This window comes from Myotis myotis, unplaced genomic scaffold (genome assembly GCF_014108235.1).
Source record: "Myotis myotis isolate mMyoMyo1 unplaced genomic scaffold, mMyoMyo1.p scaffold_m19_p_12, whole genome shotgun sequence".
Lineage (NCBI taxonomy): Eukaryota > Metazoa > Chordata > Mammalia > Chiroptera > Vespertilionidae > Myotis > Myotis myotis.
Genome location: NW_023416316.1, coordinates 55,289,603 through 55,308,498, shown reverse-complemented (window position 1 = coordinate 55,308,498; position 18,896 = coordinate 55,289,603). Strand labels below are relative to the sequence as shown.

Here is an 18,896-nt window from a genome sequence, read left to right as displayed (position 1 = left end):
CTCTGACCCAATAATAATTCACCTTCTGGGAATTCATCATAGAGAAATACTCCTACAACTGCTCAAAGATGTAAGTGTAAAACGATGTTTGCAAGAATATTTGTTACAGGGAAAATTGGAAAGAACCCAAACGTGCATTAACAGCAATTGGTTAAGGAAAGTGTGTCGGGCATACAGTGCAATACCATGGAACATTTTTTTTTTAAAAAAAAAGGACTAAAAAGATTACTTTTTACAGACAGGCATGGAAAGATGTCTAAGACATACTATGAGGTGGTATAAATATAGCACTCTTCAAAGTGGAGAGTATAATCTTATTTTTGTAAAATAATAAATGAAATTTTAATATATGCTTTGAAAAAAAAGTTAACTGGTTTTCTCAGCTGCGTGAGATTACAGAAGATTTTCACTTTCTAGGCTACATATTATTATAATGTTTCAAGATATGTTTTACACACACGCACTCACACATATGATACTTTCATAATAAGAAAAAAATAAATGTTTCTGTGGTTTGGTCCCTCAAGAGCCCTGTTAGGAAAGGTATAGAAGTCTAGTCCAAACCAATGAACTTTACTGGAAAACGAAGCTTCGCTGACACTGGAACAGTGATACCACTTGACCAGGCACGGAAATACTTCTGGCCTGAAGAGTTCATGAGCCATTGTAATAATTAGCCCTCAGTAGGGTGACCTTTCAGGGAGGAGCTAAGGAGAATACGCTTAACGTGCGGCTGGTTTTTGAAGCACTTCTCTAGGTGAGAGGACATCTGAGGACCAGAGGCTCAAACTAAGAGATCTCATCCTTCGTGGTGACTGGCCAGGGGTAGGGGATGTCCATAAACGACGAAGAAGAGTTTGTGTTTAATTTGTACGCTTTTATCAAGCTAAGATTTGGGGTCAGTTCTCTTGGATTGAGGAGCAGATCCCAATTTGGGGGAGGGCGGTGGGGAGGGGATGGCCTATAGTTTATACAATCGAGGGGATTCTTTTGACGAAAAGAATGCAAAAGTACAAATACAAAATGAGGGGCCCTGGACCAGGAGGACGCTGGTGCTAAGCTTCCTTAGCTTCTCAGTGATTGCTCTGTTCGAAAACCAAGATGACACGGGAGAGGAACGGGCACACTTCCTCTCCTTTAAGAATGATCCTGGCAAAGAGGAGTTTCCGTGTCACGTGTGGTGAAAGCTCAAGGAAGCGCCGTGAGCCCTGGGAGACTGTGAGCTGTGCTGTGGGGGATACTTGAGTTTCTGTGGATGGATAAGCTCTGGGGAAGCTCTGTTTGTTGATAGTGGCAGGCGCCCAGTTCTTGATGCTCATAAAGCTATGGCAGGCAGAGATGTATTAGGTCATCAATCTAGATTCGGGTCCAAGGCAGGATGGTTCGCTATTGTATTCATTCCAAACCTTTGTCCAGGCAGCCGGGAAAGGTCTGAGGGCCTCACTCTGAAAAAAGCTGTTCCTCTCCTCTGGTTCCTGGGCAAATGTTGAGATGTTCGATGAAAAAAATAATAATAATTTAGAGTTGGAGCCACAAAAGTACTTAATTATATCCATTCACCTAGATTTCTATCAGTTTTCCACATGAAGAAAATAATTTAGTGTAAGAAAAAAACACCCCGAAACTCGTATCTCTGGCATAAATTTTCCATCAAGGAACAAATCACTGATTTTTTCTGGTTCCTTATATTTAACTTTGATGGTAAGTTTCTTTTTAGCTTTAGGGGAAAAGCAAACGTACTTGGATTCTCTTTAGCCAGCGTTATCAAGAATGAGTAACATTTGAAAGCTGCTTTTGTGCATGGAAAGAAAGTGGTCTCCTAAAGCTTATTTTCATCTGTTTTCCCCTGTTTTTGGTAAACTTGATATGTTCCCAGTTTTTAACTTAGGCTTCTATAGGGGATATAAAAACAGTTTTTATTTTCTCATGTTTTCCTTTAAGGCCATATTGATAACGATCCTAATCTCCCAAAAGATTTTGGTGGCTCCTTTTTGTAGCAAAGAGAGGAGGCTTGTTCTAGACTAGGAGAGTAAATATGAATTGTTATTGACTGATTAATGTACGCCATCCCTCCTTAGTGAAATCTCTACTTTCCTAGGCCGTGTGTGTGTGTGTGTGTGTGTGTGTGTGTGTGTGTGTGTGTGGTTTGCTATCTTGTTCTTTATGTGTTTGATGATTTATGGGAGGAATGGCCTTGAAAATACTCAAAACAATTCCTTTCGATAATTAATGCTACTAGCAAATATAAAAGTGCTAGCAAATAATATAGCCTTTGGATATTTGCATTTGAAAGATCACTGCTATTTTAAGTCACGACATGCAGGCATTAGTTTATTGACGTTGCTGACGTCAGTGCTAGTGACGTTCAGCAACAAGCAACCCTCAGGAACCATTTGTTTTAAGAATCCCCAAGATAGGCCCCTCGTTATTCAACTATCAAGAAATTGACTCTAAATGCTATCCGAGTTAAACTTAGCTGAGTTTAATTAGATTTTAAAAGTTGACTGGGAATTCATCCAAAACGTGCTCATCAAAAAACAAAGGTATTGGAAAGTAGCGGAAAGAAATAGGATTATGGGGGACAAAATTAATTTTAAACCTCTTGAAGTGGAAAAATGTTTAAAGATAGAAGTGCTGAAGGTAAAAAAGATTTTCCTTTTATTTTAAAATGAGTTCAATACAGTATGTCTCTCCCTAGGATTTTCTGTGACATGCTCCTTTCAGAAATATGCCAGTCTCCACTAATAAATTACTAAGGGTAATGGGAAATAAAAATTCTTGAAAGGTACAAAATTACCAAAGGTACAATGTCATTGAAAAGCACTTTGAGAATATCTTCCCAACTAAAAATATTCAATTTGGCAAAATATCTTTTATGAGATTTAAATGTAATCTCATAAAAAAGTTAAAATATTTTGATTGTGCATTAAACAAATTCACTCTAGGAAAAAAATAGTGAAGGAAAATGAATTTAGTACTGTCCAGAAGAAAATGAACTAAATAATAAAAAGTTACTACTAATGGTGATCTCAATGATGTAGGCTATACTAGACACCTTACTGGCAAACTCATTGTAAGTTCTTAAAAGGATGGGTATCCATCCTGAATGGAATGCTTTAGGCATGGTCGGACTCAGTAAGTATGTGTGGAACAAATGAACATGATTGTGTTTGGGTAGATCCCAGATTGTTCACTGTTTGATTTCTATTTCTCTGGTTGTCAGTTATGCCTGATCAAAATGGTAACTGATCAAATGATAGCACTTGTATATATCAACAACCCTGCCTGTGCAAATTAGCACTTTCAAATGTTCTCTGAAAATTGACATGTCTATATTGGTTGGGAACTTGGTTTAAAATGAAAAGACATTTGTTCCTATAATAAAAATTCCAAGTGGTAGATTAGATCCAGCTTCTCAAACAACGTTGTCTAAAATGTCTCTCTCTCTCTTTCTTTCTCTCTCTCTCTCTCTCTCTCTCTCTCTCTCTCTCCCCCCCCCCCCCCTCCCTCCCTCTCCCTCTCCCTCTCTTTCTCTGAGATCCCAACTTGACCACTTTCTGCACTATTTGCATTTGTGGGCGAGTATAGTAGCCAACATGGAACCACTCAGCAACCCTCCAGTCTGAGAGTGTTTCTTTTACAGTAGAAACTAACCTTCATTGCCCTGGCTTGGGTCACGTAGCCATCCCGGAACCATGCAGTCATGCTGCAGTGGTATGCAGGTATATTAGTTTCCCATGGCGACCATAACAAATTACCACAGACTAGGTGACTTAAAAAAAGATACATCTGTTCTTTCACAATTTCTGAAGGCCAGTTATCCGAAATCAAGGTGTGAGCAGGCCTGTGCTCCCTTCACAAACCCTGGGGGAGATTTAGTTCGAACTCCTGATAACTCCAGGCATTCCTTGGCTTATGGTCACATCAGTCCAATCTCTGCCTATGTATGTGATCACGTTGCCTCTCCTCTTATCTGTGTGCCTCCTCTGTGTCTGTGTCAAATCTCTCTCTCTCTCTCTCTCTCTCTCTCTCCCTCCCTCCCTCTCCCTCATATCATAAGGTCACGGGGATAATCCAGGATGATCTCATCTCACGATCTTTAACTTAATTCCAACTGCTAAGGCACTTTTTCCAAATAAGGTATATTCACAAATTCCAGGGATCAGGACACAAACATGGCTTCTGGGGACTGCTGTTTAAGCCACTCAAGCTGATACATGTTTAACAGTCTCCTGACAGAAAAGGGAAAGCCCTGATGTATAGTATTTGCCTAATTCCGTAGTTGAATACTGCCACCATGGCTAACGACAGGCTGCCCCTGGGAAGTCACTGAACCTATAGTTGGAGGAGATGCACAGTAGCACATTCTGACACAGTACTTCCACCCTTATACCGTACGTCCAGTAGGTGTAAGGAAACTCCAGAGCACAGATAGCAGTAAACCCTAATCAAATGAATAGGAAACAATGAATGTTGAGAGCCTATTAACTTTGTTTTAAATATAATTTATTTAATTATAAGCTCATGTAATCTAGCTTTTAATAATGATTATGTTTAACAACTGGCTCACAAAATTCCTAAAAATTTACGAGTTGGTTCGGATGAGCTGGTATGAGCCAGCTCCAACATGCTACTTAATAGAATTTGCTGGTTGACCAGGCCTGAGTCACAGAGCCTGCGGCAAAGAAAGGGTCAACAATATTCAAACCACATGAACTGAAAAGAAGGTGGGTGGTTTCTTAAGAGAAAATTGGGGTGCTATTACTTAAGGAAGCGGAAAGGAATATGGGAAGACAGAAACAACAAAGCCACTTATGTATCATTGTTTAAACATATTTTAATGATTTGAGCCTAAGGCAAAATTTTGCAGCAAAGTTCAAAACAGTTACAGGTACAAGTATTGTGGCTGTGCACCAACCTGCAAGTCAATCTCTCCGTCTAAGGCAGCGGTTCTCAACCTGTGGGTCGCGACCCCTTTGGTGGTCAAACGACCCTTTCACAGGGGTAGCCTAAGACCATCCTGCATATCAGATATTTACATTATGATTCATAACAGTAGCAACATTACAGTTATGAAGTAGCAACGAAAATAATTTTATGGTTGGGGTCACAACATGAGGAACTGTATTAAAGGGCCAGAAGGTTGAGAACCACTGAACTAAGGGGAAAATCACTATTTTCCACATCCTCATTTTACTTAGCTCATAAAATCTGTTTGTAAGCCTGAGCACATGGATCCCAAGGTGGTGAGTTGCAGAAAAAGAGACATAAAGCAATGCTCTTTTTAAAAGTATCATTTAAAAAAAATGTTTAACAGCTGTATTGAAATATTATTTGCACACTATGCAATTCGCCCATTTATAGCACAAAATCCATTGGCTTTGGTCCATTCACAGAGTTGTTCAACCTTCACCACAATTAACTTTCTAACATGTTCATTGCTGTACCATTGCCTTCCAATGCCCGCCTTTTGACTCCCAGCCTTCTGCAGCCACTAGTCTATTTTCTGTCTCTATAGATTTGCCTAGTCTAGGAATTTCACATAAATGGAATCCTACATTATATGACTAGCTTCTTTCACTTAGCATGGTGTTTTAACGTTCATCAATGCTGTAACATGTATGAGTATTTCATTCCTTTTTATTGCCAAGTAGTATTTCATTGTATGGATATACCACATTCTCTTCATCCATTCATTAGTTGGTGGACATTTGAATGGTTTCCCCTTTTGGGCTATTATGAAGCTAATGCTGCTGTGAACATTCATGGACATAGTTTTCATTTCTCTTAAACCAGTGGTCTTTAAGTTTCAATGTTTAGCAAGGTTTCTTATTTTCCTCTTGCTGAAGGCAGCTGTCACTTAGGAATTAAATCAGAAATGCCAAGTTTAGATTTGAATCCTCTTAAATATTGACTCACTAACCCAACCCCTTAAGAATCCTGGGATTGGCTAAGCCCAGAGGAGAAGTGGGGGAGGGCGATGGTGTTCGTCAGGACACCTTAGGAGCTGACTTAGGGCCCACAGATCACTGTGCAGGCGATTGCACACCCGGGGCTGTACCTGGGTCCTGGCCTCGCCCCAAGCAGGCTCACAATAATCAGTCCCTCGCATGCTCCCTCGGGGACTCTTCCCAGGCAAAGTATAAAGAATAACAAAAGGAAAGCCTTATTCTCTGACCTGGAAATCAGAATCTTGTGGTTTGGAAAACTTGCATGGGAGAGGAGAAATGTTAGCGTCCCTGATAGAGGCCAGTAGAGAGTTTCATTTTCTCCCTTGCATGATGGGAGAGTTCTTCCATATGTCCTGCAGACCTGTGATAAAAGGAAGGAAAAAAAGCTCTATATTAATTTATATAGCAACTTTCTTCCAAGAAATTCGGAGTGTCTCAAACAGTCTTTCACTCATTCCCCTGAGGGAGTTTGCATAAATGTGCATAAGAAATGACTTCTTTTAAAATTTACACTCCCCAGCTAGCCAGTACTGGGCAGAAATAGAACTTAAAAAAGCAGGCCTCCTGACCAAACATTCCGCTATAATATTTTCGGGGAGGTTCTATAAATCAACGCAAAGCCTTCAAAACAGGATCTCTTCATAATATCCCCATGACTCTGCTCCACCGAGGACTGGCCTTCCTTTCACCAGGGGCCAAACTTTCTCTTCCAAAGTTTCAGAATCAACTGGCATGGCATGTACCATGAAAAAGTATATCATTTACTTACAATTAACGGTCAAGTCTGCCTGGAAGCCAGCCGGCCAGGCTGCACTCTTCCAGCTCAGCCCTCCTAGCCCAGCGCAGCTGAGAACCCCTCAGGAATCCTGGGACTGGCTGGGCTTAAGGAGAAGAGTCCTGTTCACAGTCCCCTCTCACCGTGGCTGCTTGCTATGTCTCTGTGTTGCTGTTACATGGGCTGCACTGGCCCACAGGGTCTTGATGGCCATCCTGGGGAATATATTCAGATCCACCTTCCCAAAGCTCAGCTCGGTGCCTGGATGGACGAGCCTGGGAGAGCTTCCAGCATCAGTCATTGGTGGGGGCCCAACCCAGCCCTTCGCCCCAAACCAAACAGTTCCTCTTGCTGCGCCTCTTCTCAACATAGTCTTACTGAGAGGCTCTCACGGCCCATCCCGGAGAGAGAAAAGCATCTTGGTCAGGGCCACACTGGGTCCTGCAGAATCTCAGGGAGTCACACCTGGGAATATCTTTTCTCTCACCTCCATGATACCTCTGGGCTCCATAAATTCCTTCCCATGGATTCTCAGGGAATGAGAGGTCTTCATCCAATTAGTGACAAGAGGTTTCTATCAGTGTCCCATGCTACATCCAGCCTCAGACATATGTTGTTTCGGCTGCCAAACGCTTAACCTGAACATTATTTAAAATTTATACTAAGGACTAGCTACATAGTTTGTGGGGCCTAGTGCAACAAGAAAATGAAGGGCCCTTGTTCAAAATTTTAAGAATTTCAAGATGGCAACCAAATGTTTTGGAGGCAACTTTTTACTACAGTCATCCCTCAGTATCCATGGGGGATTGGTTCCAGAATCCCCCTGCCCCCCGTATCAAATCCCAGGATGCTCAAGTCCCTTTCATAAAATGGCATAGTATATGGTACATCCTCCCATATACTTTAAGTCATCTCTGGATTACTTATAATTCCTAACATAATGTAAATGTTATGTCAATAGATGTTATGCTATTGTTTAGGGAATAATGAATGACAAGCACAAAAAGTCTGTATGTGTTCAGTACAGACACAACCATCCTAAGCCTTAACTACATAGTATCTGTCAGCCACAATGTGAGATTTATTTCAAGCAATTTTAATTCGCAGTTGGTTGAATCCAGGGATTCAGAACCCGCGGATACAGAGGGCTGACTGTAGGTAGGAGTCTTATGTGACTTCACAGGTCAATGCCCATGAAGCTAGCCCTACTGCCAACATTTGAGAAGCAAAGATTCTTAACCTCTCATAAAAACTAAAAACAAAAAATGGTGACTCTAGGTCTGCATCCGCAACTGGAACACAAAACTGGCTGGTGTGAGTTGCGACTTGTATAAGTTTGCTAGGGCTACCGTAGCAAAGAACCACAGACTGAGAAGCTTAAATGACAAGAATTCACTTTCTGACAACACTGGCAGCTGGAAGCCTGAGATCCAGGTGTCAGCAGGATTGCTTTGTTCTAGGGCAGCGGTTCTCAACCTGTGGGTCGCGACCCCTTTGGCGGTCGACCGACCCTTTCACACGAGTCACCTAAGACCGTTCTGCATATCAGATATTTATATTATGATTCATAACAGTAGCAACATTACAGTTATGAAGTAGCAACGAAAATAATTTTATGGTGGGGTCACAACATGAGGAACTGTATTTAAAGGGCCAGAAGGTTGAGAACCACTGTTCTAGGGCCTCACTCTTGGCTTGCCTACTCACTGAGGCCCCTCCTCACTGTGTCTTAGTGGAGTTTTCCCTCTGTTCCTGTGTCTGGCCCCTTCTTCTAAGGACTTCTCTAGTCACAGTAGATTGGAGCTCACCCTAATGACCTCCTTTAACTTCGTAACATCTTTCAATCTTTACCTCTAAATACAGTCACATTCTGGGTACTGGGGGTTAGGACTTCAGCCTAGGAGTGGAAGATGGATACAACACAATTCAAGCCAGAACGTAGCTGGCCCCCGACAGAGGAGGCACAGCGCTCCCGGTCACTGCACTAACCCCATCCTCCACAGTAGCCATGGTCATCTTGTCTGTGCTGCTGTTTTTCCTCCCAGCTCACCTCTCTCATGCAGAGGGACCTACTCCCCCCACGCAGCACATCAGATGCCGACACTGTCTATTACAGGGCAATGGCTGCCTACTCCCTCCACATCCGCAAAACCAAGATTGCTCCTCCAGTGACCTTTTGCAGGACTGGATCAGTTTCTTAAAAACAAAAGGCAAAATGCACCCACTACACAGAGATAAGAAAGGAGATATTGCCGGGAGACACAACTGACTCCTCCTCTCAGCGTCTAACCATGCAGGGGTAAGGAGCGTGAACTCTGGATGACACCATCATTTTTCCTGGGGCTGTTTCTACTGCAAATCACCTGACCATACCAGGAACAGCCTGAAATTTCAGTGGAACCCAACCACACAGCCCCTTGGACAGAGCATACTCCCAAATTGGCCTTTGTACCTATTTGTGGAAACGTGAGCTAGATTATAGCTGAAAACGCTGCTAATTCTGGGGAAGGTTTTGGTCTTGTGCCTGGAACTATTGAAGCAGATATTCACACCTACCACATGGAACACGTTAGGAGCATAGTTTCCAGCGCCGCACGTTCGTGCTTTATTTTTAAAGGAAACAGCAGCATCGGAAGGCCTGCTCACTCTGCTGCTTTCTGTAGGAGGCCCCACAAAAGGCAGAGGGGACGCCTACCGTGCTAAAAAGAGGCACAGTTTGCATTTTTAAAAGGAAGGGGGACACACACACACACAAAAACACCCTTTGCTCAGGATCAGGAACTCGGGATGCTGAAACATACAACATTTGCACCTTCATAGCAATTTTTCAAAAGGTCAAATTTGCAAGGCTCTGGAAAAGCAGTGTAACATGTTATCCAATAAATCTCAGTAGTAGAGCTTGGAAAAGAGCTACCAACATCTTACTCTCACCCCTTTGGTTTTAATGCCCGGAAAGGGAGGTTTTAAAATGCTCTATGACTCGCCCCACACCCGATTCTCTACCTAAAATGCAGGATTTTGCTTTTTGGCTAAACAGGCATTGTCTGGTCTGCCTCCAGTGCATGCAAGAACATAACCCTCCTCTCTCGACATCAGAGTCACTATTCAGATTCCAGAATTGAGAAAAGCAAAGGCTATTTCGACTTCCACTCCCTTAGCAAACAAGAAAAGGCATCTGACCCGAGGACTTCCACAGCTGGTCCCTGTGTCTGACGGCCCAAGGTTCCCGGCCGCAGCGAGCTGGCGCCGACTGCCAGGCGGACACCAGGGGGCGCAGCATCCTTTGTCCTGACGCCGGCATTGAAGGCAGGCTCTGCAGCCTGGCTGGGCCTCCAAGAAATCGGACCTTCCCTCCTTGTCACTGGTTTTCTCTGGAACGCAGCCCCCTTCATTCATTGAAAATCCGTTTCCTTCTTCCTCCCTGAGGCTCGGATTCTTCCTCGGGACCATCGAAGATGTGTGCATTTCACAGGGTGTCGCTCCTGGGTCTCGACGGATTTTCAGACACGCCAGCCCTCCACACCTGCTCCTCCTCCGCACAGCCTGGGAGACCATGGCCCCCCGCCCATTATTTGCTCTCACTTGGAGTCCCCTCAACTCAGGGTGTTTCTAAAGATTCTTCCAGAAAGAAGGAGCCTCGGGGACAGGACGAACTTCTTGGAAGAATGATCATATCCGTCTCCTAACACCCCTTCCCTTTCCACTGGAACACAGGATAAACAAATGAAATGCATGCTGCCCAGCACGTACCCTCCCCCTCCCCTGCCTGCTCTGGAACAGTCGCAGGTCAGCCTTGGGTGCTGGACACTTCCGCAACGAGACAGGCTCCAGCATCTTTTCAGCCACACCTGGGACTGTGCACCCCAAGCAGGACGAGGCCTCCTCCTGCCTTCACCAGCTGAGCATGGCATGTTCTCCAGTCCAAAGAAATCCGCTTTGTACTCCCAAAGTCTCTGATCCCAAAGATTCAGTGCTCCCATTTTTCACCAATGAGTGAACATCCCCTTCCACTTGAAGGCACACTTCTAGCCCTGGTCCTATTGACACAGCACACAAAAACGCAAACCCTCAAACCCCCCCCAAAACACACCCTTTTGCAAAGAACACTGTTTGGAATTCAAGGGCCATGGGGGCCCTAGCGCAGCTGCTCTATTTACATAAAGATTTCAGGGATACACAGTCCTTTCCCTGTCTCTCCTTTGAGCTCCCCAACAATGCTGAGAGGGAGGCAGGGAAAGTTAACGCTAAAGAGGCTTACCCCAGTCCCAGAGCTAGTCCAGGGTGGGGGCAGCACGGGGGGGGGGGGGTGGCAGTACTGGGGTGACATTACTTGGGTGACAGCGGCCTGAGGAGAGGAATGCAGTCATCACAAGTGGTTATCAGGTTCTCTTCGTGGAAGGGGCCTGTGGGCTCAGGTCCTGAAACACTGTAGCAATAGCGGGAGCCTAGAGGGGCAGGTGGGGAGGAGGGGAAGGGGTGACGTAAACGCTGACCTGACCCTTCATTTTATCTGTGGCCTCGCTCACTCCTTTTTCTCCCCACTCAGCTTAGCTCACGTGGACTAATGGAGTCTGGAGTCAGTAGCCACAGCTGGTTGTCTTGACCATGAGCCTCGCTCTCCTCATTCATAAAGCATCGATCACATCTGTGTATCAGTTATGGGGAGAACCTTACTAAATGAACCAAAAACATCAACATGGTCTGGGAGAGACGGCAGAGGTGGAGTTCTGTATTTTCATCGTATGCCCTTGGGTATTATTTGAAGTATTCTGACTTATACATATATTACTCTTACAATTTTATTTTTTATTCTCATTTGGACTAATGATGCTCCTTAGGCTTGCTGTGATGATGAGTTGTGTGAAGTGTCTGGCACATGGCCTGATGCACAGTTGATGCTTCCTGAGCAGTGTTTTATTATTAGCTTCCATACCACCCTCAGCACTGAGCAAAGGGGCTTCACATCAAGAAATTTGGGGTCTGGCTCAGTCGGTGGAGGGAGCATCGTCCCATGCATTGAGTGGTCGCTGGTTCCATTCAGGCTTAGGGCACACGTCCTGGGTTGAGGGCTCTCTATGAAGTTGATCCCCAGTAGGGGGCATGCAGAAGGCAGCAGATCTCTCTCTCTCTCTCTCTCTCCCTCTCTCTCTCTCTCTCTCTCTCTCTCTCTCTCTCTCTCTGATGTTTCTCCTTGTCCCTTCCTCTCTCTCTAAATAAAATTTAAAAAAGAAATGTGGGTTCTGGTGCAGACTCTGCTCTCAGCTCATTGTGTGACCCTGATTAAGCCAAGTCCCTCTTTTGCCCCTCAGTTTCCGCATCTGTAAAATAGAAAGATCCATGCCAATTGATTTGGAAAATGGTGGGAAAGACAGAGCCATGCTCACCCCCAATGCCCGAGGCACCTTCTAAAATTCAGCCTCTGACTTTGCAGAGGCCTGACTTTGCATCCCAAGCCTGACTTTGTGAGGCAGAAACCCTTCCTGGGGGAAGGTGTCACCTGGGGTGGGCAGAAAGGGCTGCCGTCAACTGAGCAAGTTCTGAAGATCATACAGAAATTAAATTAGGCAACAACAGTGTATGAACAACAATGTGTAAGGCCATCAGCTGAGGTGGGAAGAAGAAAATTTAGGCTGTTCCTCGGGCACAGTTGGTACCATTTTCCCGACAAAAGAGATGCCCTTGGTTGCCAGAGCCAGCCCCAGTCCAGTTCCCTTGGTGGAGAGCGCTGTGTCGCGCACAGGACTCACCTTCATGAGATGAGACCTTCTCCTTGGCATGATCAGAAGCAGTAGAAATGGACTAGCACACCTCCAAAGTCTCTCCCAGCATTAGCTGAACAACAACAACAGTGGAGAGACTGTGCCATAGAAGGTGCAGAGGCTGGGACACTAAAACCTCAGTAGTTGAATTGGGGAGACCAGTACTGGGGGCACCTCAGCTCCTGAGAATCAAATAGAGATTTGTTCCTACAGCACACCGCTGGTTCATTTTCACCCCACTCCCCCGGAATCTGGGTGTTCCTGGTGGTGGCCCTTGCCGGCCGCTTGGCCTTTGGGGGTGGGAGGCAGGTTGTCTGGTGGGTGGGAAGGTGGGGACTCCCCCCCCCCCTTCTTCCTATTTAAAGCAGCGCCGCCTGCCATGGCAGCCTCCTGCCCATGTTTGCAGACAGCAAGGTTTCTGACATTGTAAGGGGGTGTTCAGAGCAGATGGCAGACCCTTCCCAAGGCCATGAGGCAGGACAGAAATCAGTTGCACCCTGCACCCTGGGAGGACTTCCCAGCCCCCACTTTCCCAGCCAGCACTCAGAAGGAATCTGAGCTTATTTATTTTTTTTAAAAAAAATAAATTTTTTAAAATATATTTTTATTGATTTCAGAGAGAAAGGAAGAGGGGGAGAGAGATAGAAACATCCATGATGAGAGAGAATCATGGATCGGCTGCCTCCTGCAAGTCCCCCACCGGGGATCAAGCCCACAACCAGGGCATGTGCCCTTGACTGGAATTGAACCTGGGACCTTTCAGTTCGCAGGCTGATGACGCTCTATCCACTGAACCAAACCGGCTAGGGCGAAAGAAATTTTTTTTGTATCTTAAATTATCTGGCCATGCCTGTTACAATGACATCTCACCCCCTCGCCCCCCCTCCCCCCAAAAAAGCTCCTGTTGTCACTGCCTAAAGGGGAGGTAGTGTTTTCAGTTGTTGAGGGGAGTGGAATAAAGGTGCGGAAGTGTGTGGACACCTGGAAGACCCCTCCCTGGTGAATGACCGCTCCCTGTGTGACTTTGAGAGCTAAGCGGGGAGGAGGTGGCGGTGGCTTGCAGAGCGGCTTCAGCAGGTAACAACTCCACCTGCCTTCCAGAGGCAAAACGAAATAAATGAAAAGAGCTCCCACCGCCCTCCTTGACACACCTAGAGTGTGGGGCTTCTGTCATGGGAGAGCCACGCCTTCCGCTGTACATTACACGTCTGTCCGCTTGTTAAAATGCTTGCTTTCCCGCGTGGCTCGTTTCCGTGCCTGTTTGCATCTCCAATAAGCGGCATTGTTTATTCTCCGTGGGTCGGTGCCTCTGGGACCAAACTGAAAACCGGGGCGCGGAGGCTGAGTGCTGGAAAACACGCTGGCTTTCCCAGCGCCCCCCCCGCCCCCAGGCCAGCCCCCAGGGCTGCAGTGCACGTGGAAAGCCCACGGGCACGTGAGCGCCTGGGAAGGGCAAGTTTGCCAGAGTTATTCCAGCCGCAGCGAGGCCCTGGGCCACCCGGAGCTGAGAGGATGGGCAGGGAGCGGGAACCCGGGGGAGCGAATGTCACTGAGGACTGAGGCCTGGGACCCGGGGTGGGACTGCAGGCTGCGGGGAGCATAAGAAGGGACTGCGGTGCGGGGAGCGCGCCGAGCCGCCTTTCAGGGGAAGTCTCAGCTCTCCTCCCCGTGCGGCAAATCCTCGCGAATAAACTCTCCTCCTTCCAGGTAGCCCGGCCGTTTTCTCTGTAAAAATGAGTGCCCTGAACAAAACGGGGAGCCCCTCCCTCCTTCCCTGCGGGGGCCCAATGTCTGTCCCCATTTCGTTCTTTCAGCGGGGCGCGTGGTGACCCTGCAGGACGGAGCGCACGCCCGAGGAAATCAGGCGTCGCCGCATCCCCAGCCCCGGAGGAAGTGTTCCCGCCCCCTTCGACCCCAGAGGGCCCCTCCGTCGGGCTTCTCGCAAGTTCCACTGCTTCCCAAACCGAGTGGGCTTATCTATCAAAAAGCAGAAACCCGCATCGGAGACACAAAGCGGAGACTCCCTTCGGCCGCGCGTCTGGGGGGAAATCACCCATTTTAGCCCAGCCCATGCCTCCCCTTTCCCCCCAAGTTCATGTCGGGGCGGCTTGGTCGGAGAGGGCGCCTAGCGCGGCAAACCCTGGCCATGCGCTTCCCAAATCAGCGACCTGACCTTCCCACAGGTTCCTGTGAGCGACAAGCTCCCTGCCCTCCGGGCCTCCGAAAATCGCCCCCCCCCCACCCCCAGTCTGTAAGAAAACGGTACAAATTGGCCTTGCTAGCGGGGCTCCCTCGCCCAGTGTTTAAAAATAGAGAGATTCGGTTTTCTCGTAAGATCAGAGCCGTTTCCCCGCGGCAACTCGCAGCGCTGCGGGGCTTTTCCGCATTTCAAGAGCCAGAGAGTGAATTTCGGGGCAGGGGGAGGGCTCGGTGTTGGGCCGCAGGGTGCGGGGTGGTCACCGAGGAATCCGCCAGCGGGCTTTTGGTGTTTTTAAAGTCAGACTTGCACGGAGAGGCCAGCACAACCGGTGCGGCTTCGCGGTGTTCGGATGGAGAGGTTCGTGAAGTCTTGGAGCCCATCCTTGCGGCCAGGCCCCCGCCTCCCGTTCCCGCAGAGCGGGCAGAGGCGCGGGCGCAGCTCCGGGGCCGGGCAGTGCCAGGCGCGCACGGCCGGCCATGGCTCTCCGTCCTCGTCCTCCCGGGGCCCGGCTGGCGCGCGGAGCAAGCCAGGCCGAATGTCTCGGCTGCGGCATCTCCCAACAGGTAGTTTCACTGGGGAGCTGACCGGGTTGAACTATCAAAGGCCGGGCGGCCGGGCTGCGAAGCTGGAGCCGAGGGGCGGGCAGACACCTAGAGAGCCCTGGAAAGAATGTTGGGTTCCGGGAGTCACTTGAAATAACCTTGCTTTCTCTCCGCTCTCCAACTTCTCCCGAAATAGCGGCAGCCGAGCGTTTAGGAATGGCGCTCCCTGAGCCTAAATAAGCCACTTCGGGCTGGAAACTCACATCCGATTTGGATTCGTTTTGTCCCCACCCCGCCGTAGTTACTACGGAACCCAGCTCGCTTTAGAACGATCGGCTTTTATCTGAGGATTGGGAAATTCCCCTTCGAAACGCCCCAGGCGCTACAGCGAAAGAGGACGAGGCTCCGCTGGGGTGGCATAATTGAATTCTGTGTGCGCACCGAGGAAAAGCAAGTGCCAAGCCCAGCGGCTGCGGCCTCGCGCTCCAGCCGGCGAACCAGGCTGCCTTCCCAGGGGGCAGGGAGATGTTGGGTTGGGCCACTTTGTCCTTCCCCTGCGAGGATGCGCAGGCGGGGACCTGGCAGAAGGCTGCCCTGGGCGTTGTGGCCCCCTCCCGTCCCGGGGCGCACTCCACATGTCCCCGCCAGAGGCTGTGGGTGCACGTGGTGCGTGCTTGGGGCCCTCGCGCACAACGCGAAACTGCGTGCCTTGCTCCAAAGATCCCAGGCGCACCTCTCTGGGTGGGGGAGGGTGGGGGGCGAGGCCCCGGAGCCCGCAGATCTGATCCTGCCTCGGCAGATGAGCCTTTCGCACTGCTGCTCTGAGCGAGTGCTGGCTCTTGCTTTCGACATCTGCACAAACCCCCGAACTCCCGGCTCTGCCTCGCTGTCTGCTAAAGAAGGTCCTGACTCCCCACAGCGTCCGCCCTTGGCAGCGTCTGTGGCCTTTAGTGAACTTGACCAACGATACTTGGATCTTGAACCGCCTCTGGACCTGGCTTCCCAATAGCACCCACCGCGCTCCCCCACCCCACCCTCACCCCAGAACTGCTTGCTTGCCTTCAGCCTCCTCCACTAATCGCGCTACAAACTTTTCGCCCAAAGTTTTCTCGGCCACCCCAAGTTTGCCTCGAGTGGCACTGGCAGGAGGAGAAAAAGAGCCCCCTTTCCTTCCAGCTATCGCCTCCTGTCCCTCCTCCTCCCTCTCCCCTGTGAGTGCAAACCTTGCGGGTGGGAGCAGGCGGTGGCGGAGCCCCCGAAGGCACAGGCTCTGCAGGCAGAGCCAGCTTCTCATCCCCCACCGACTGCGCGGCCCCGCCCTCCCACCCCTCCGCCCCCACCTCACTGCAGTGGGGACCTGCAGGCTTGGAGTTTAGTTTGATTCAAATTAATTTTTTTTTTGAGATTTCATTTTGCTGGAGCTTGGAGCGCCTGCCTGCCTCCCAGTGCTCCTGCGTGTGGCTTGGGAGACGCGCCCACAGTGCCGCGCGGGTTGCCTCCGGAGTGGGGGCCGGGGCTCCCCCTGCGCGTCCTCCCGCTGGGTTTCGTCTCCCACGGAGACACGACGCCCTGGTGTGAGGGGGTCCTGGCGTGAGGAGCTCGGCGGCCTTAAGGCAAGCCTTCTGTGCCTCTGGGCCCCTTTCCAGAGGTGGACGCTGAGGGTTTGCGGGGGTCGTTGTTATGTTTCGGAGACAGGAATAGTCAGGAGGGAGGAGACCTCGTTCTAAGACCCAGGGAATTAGAGGGAGGAAGGTTCCCTTACTCCGGGTCACGCAGCTCTGTGGGCCGGGCCAGGAGACTACCACGCAAGTGCCCCAAGTCCCTTCGTTTGTGGCCTATTGTGTGTTTATTTTGTCTGTGATGAGCGGGGTTTGAGATGTTTACGGACAGCCATACGACCCGGGGGCTTCAACTCGCAAACCAACAAGCCCACGGGACGCTCCTGGGACAGGGACTGTCGCAGGGCGCCGCTGGGCAGCGTGCGGAGAAGATAAACGGAACCCGCCGCCACCCAGCACCTCGGATGGCTGATGACGCAACAGGGCAGGTACTCCCGGCCTGGTGCCCCTGGGGCGCTTCTCACTCTCCTCCGATTGAAGTCGGACTGGAATCACACTTGACCCCGCCGGGGTTATTGCCAACATGTTGCTTTGATCCTTCAACGCGCCGGATGTGGCCCTTTGGGATGCCACCAGGGCTCAGGTGTTGCGCCACGGTCCTGAAATCGGAATCAAGTTTTTCCTCCGCTCAAAATTAGGAGGCTATCAGTTACTTCGTGCGACTGCAGACGCAAACTGTCTCAGCAAAGGTGGCCACCGATGCCCGGTCCCCACCGCATTGCGTTCTCTCTCTCCACCGCTCTGCTCCAATGCGCACCGCCCTATGCAACCCTGCCCCGCAACCCCACGGGCTCCTGCCTCGCTCCTTCGCGCCAATCCTGTGCACAGGCCTCCTTCAGACTGGGCCTGCCCAGAACCGAGGTCACAATTCCTCATTACCCATTTCTCCACCCTCGGCTGGTCCCTGCACGCTTTAACCCATGTTGCCCCCAAGGCCATGTTGGAGATAACTCAACAGAGAGTGACCTGAAAAGGAGGGGGGTTTTCAGGTCCCCTTGGAATGGTACCCTGCCAGAAACCAAAGAATGCAGCCACGGCGGGTCAGCGGGACCCCTAGGGTGGCTTTGAACATGGTTTGCAGCCGGGAGAGGTGAGGCGGGCAGTGGAACCAGTTGTGGATGAGGGTATATAAGCAGTTTGCTTCTTAACTCCCTACCTCACCACCGCCAGGCCTAAGCCTTTGACAGAATTGCCTACCTTCTTTTTTAACTCCCAAACTCCTGGAGGGTGGGGCAGGGGAAAAGCCCCCTAACATCCCCCCGCCTCCCCCAGCCAGCTGGTACCCTCCAACTGTGGCAGCCACACTTGAAGGGGCAGAAACGTCCACTCTGATCTGTGTTTGCTTCGAATATAAAGGATCCCTTTCACAAAGGAGCCCCCCCCCCCCTTTGCCATCGCCACCCACCCATACTCTCCTATAGCCCAGAGCCCTGGGACTGTAGTCGTTTATTTGTAACGTAGATTCCACTGGGAGATGTTAAAGCGAGAGAGGAGAAGGGGAAGATAGGATTGAGACACAGAGCTGGGCTTTCTTATGGGAAGAGGTCTAGAGAGAACTGAGTACCAAAGGTGGATGCATTTGGGAGTGCCTTTCAATTTCATTTCTTTCCCAAGCCGTCCTGCCTCAGACCCAAACCTATTTAAGTTACTATGAGGACTGGAAGCTGGGAGTCTCTGGAAATGAAAAAGTCGCAGGCTTGCAGGACACCCCTCTTGCCCCTGCCTCTCCTCAAGTGAATGGAAAGCAGCTCTCTGTTCAGTTTGGTGACTCGGGACCCCCAACACCTGCACCTGGGCTGCCCAAGTGTACCAATGGCTGGCTCCTTCAGGAAGGCTGCATCCAGGGCAGCGACCCCAGACAGGCTCCCAGAGCCTCACTTTTTGTCTTTCTGGGATGGAGCCTGGAGAGGACATGGGAGGAAAGCCAACCTGAGATTTAGGCTGGGGGGTAGGGGTGGGGGTGGGGGAGGCCTTGGCAGTGTGTGTGTGTGTGTGGGGGGGGTGTCCCACTACCCCTCTTCAGAGCCCCTCTTCTGCTGGTAATTTAAAG

General features: G+C 49.4%; 1 long non-coding RNA gene across 1 annotated transcript in view; it reads right to left on the bottom strand.

Annotated features, from left to right (window-relative positions):
- Positions 1-906: 906 nt before the first annotated feature.
- The window catches only part of LOC118667550, a 49,788-nt gene continuing 31,798 nt past the window's right edge, over positions 907-18,896 (bottom strand). The window contains exons 3-4 of the long non-coding RNA XR_004971316.1: positions 6,179-6,312; positions 907-1,475 (exon numbers count right to left, since the gene is read on the bottom strand). This is a non-coding gene — a long non-coding RNA (uncharacterized LOC118667550). The remainder of the gene's footprint in view (positions 1,476-6,178; positions 6,313-18,896) is intronic.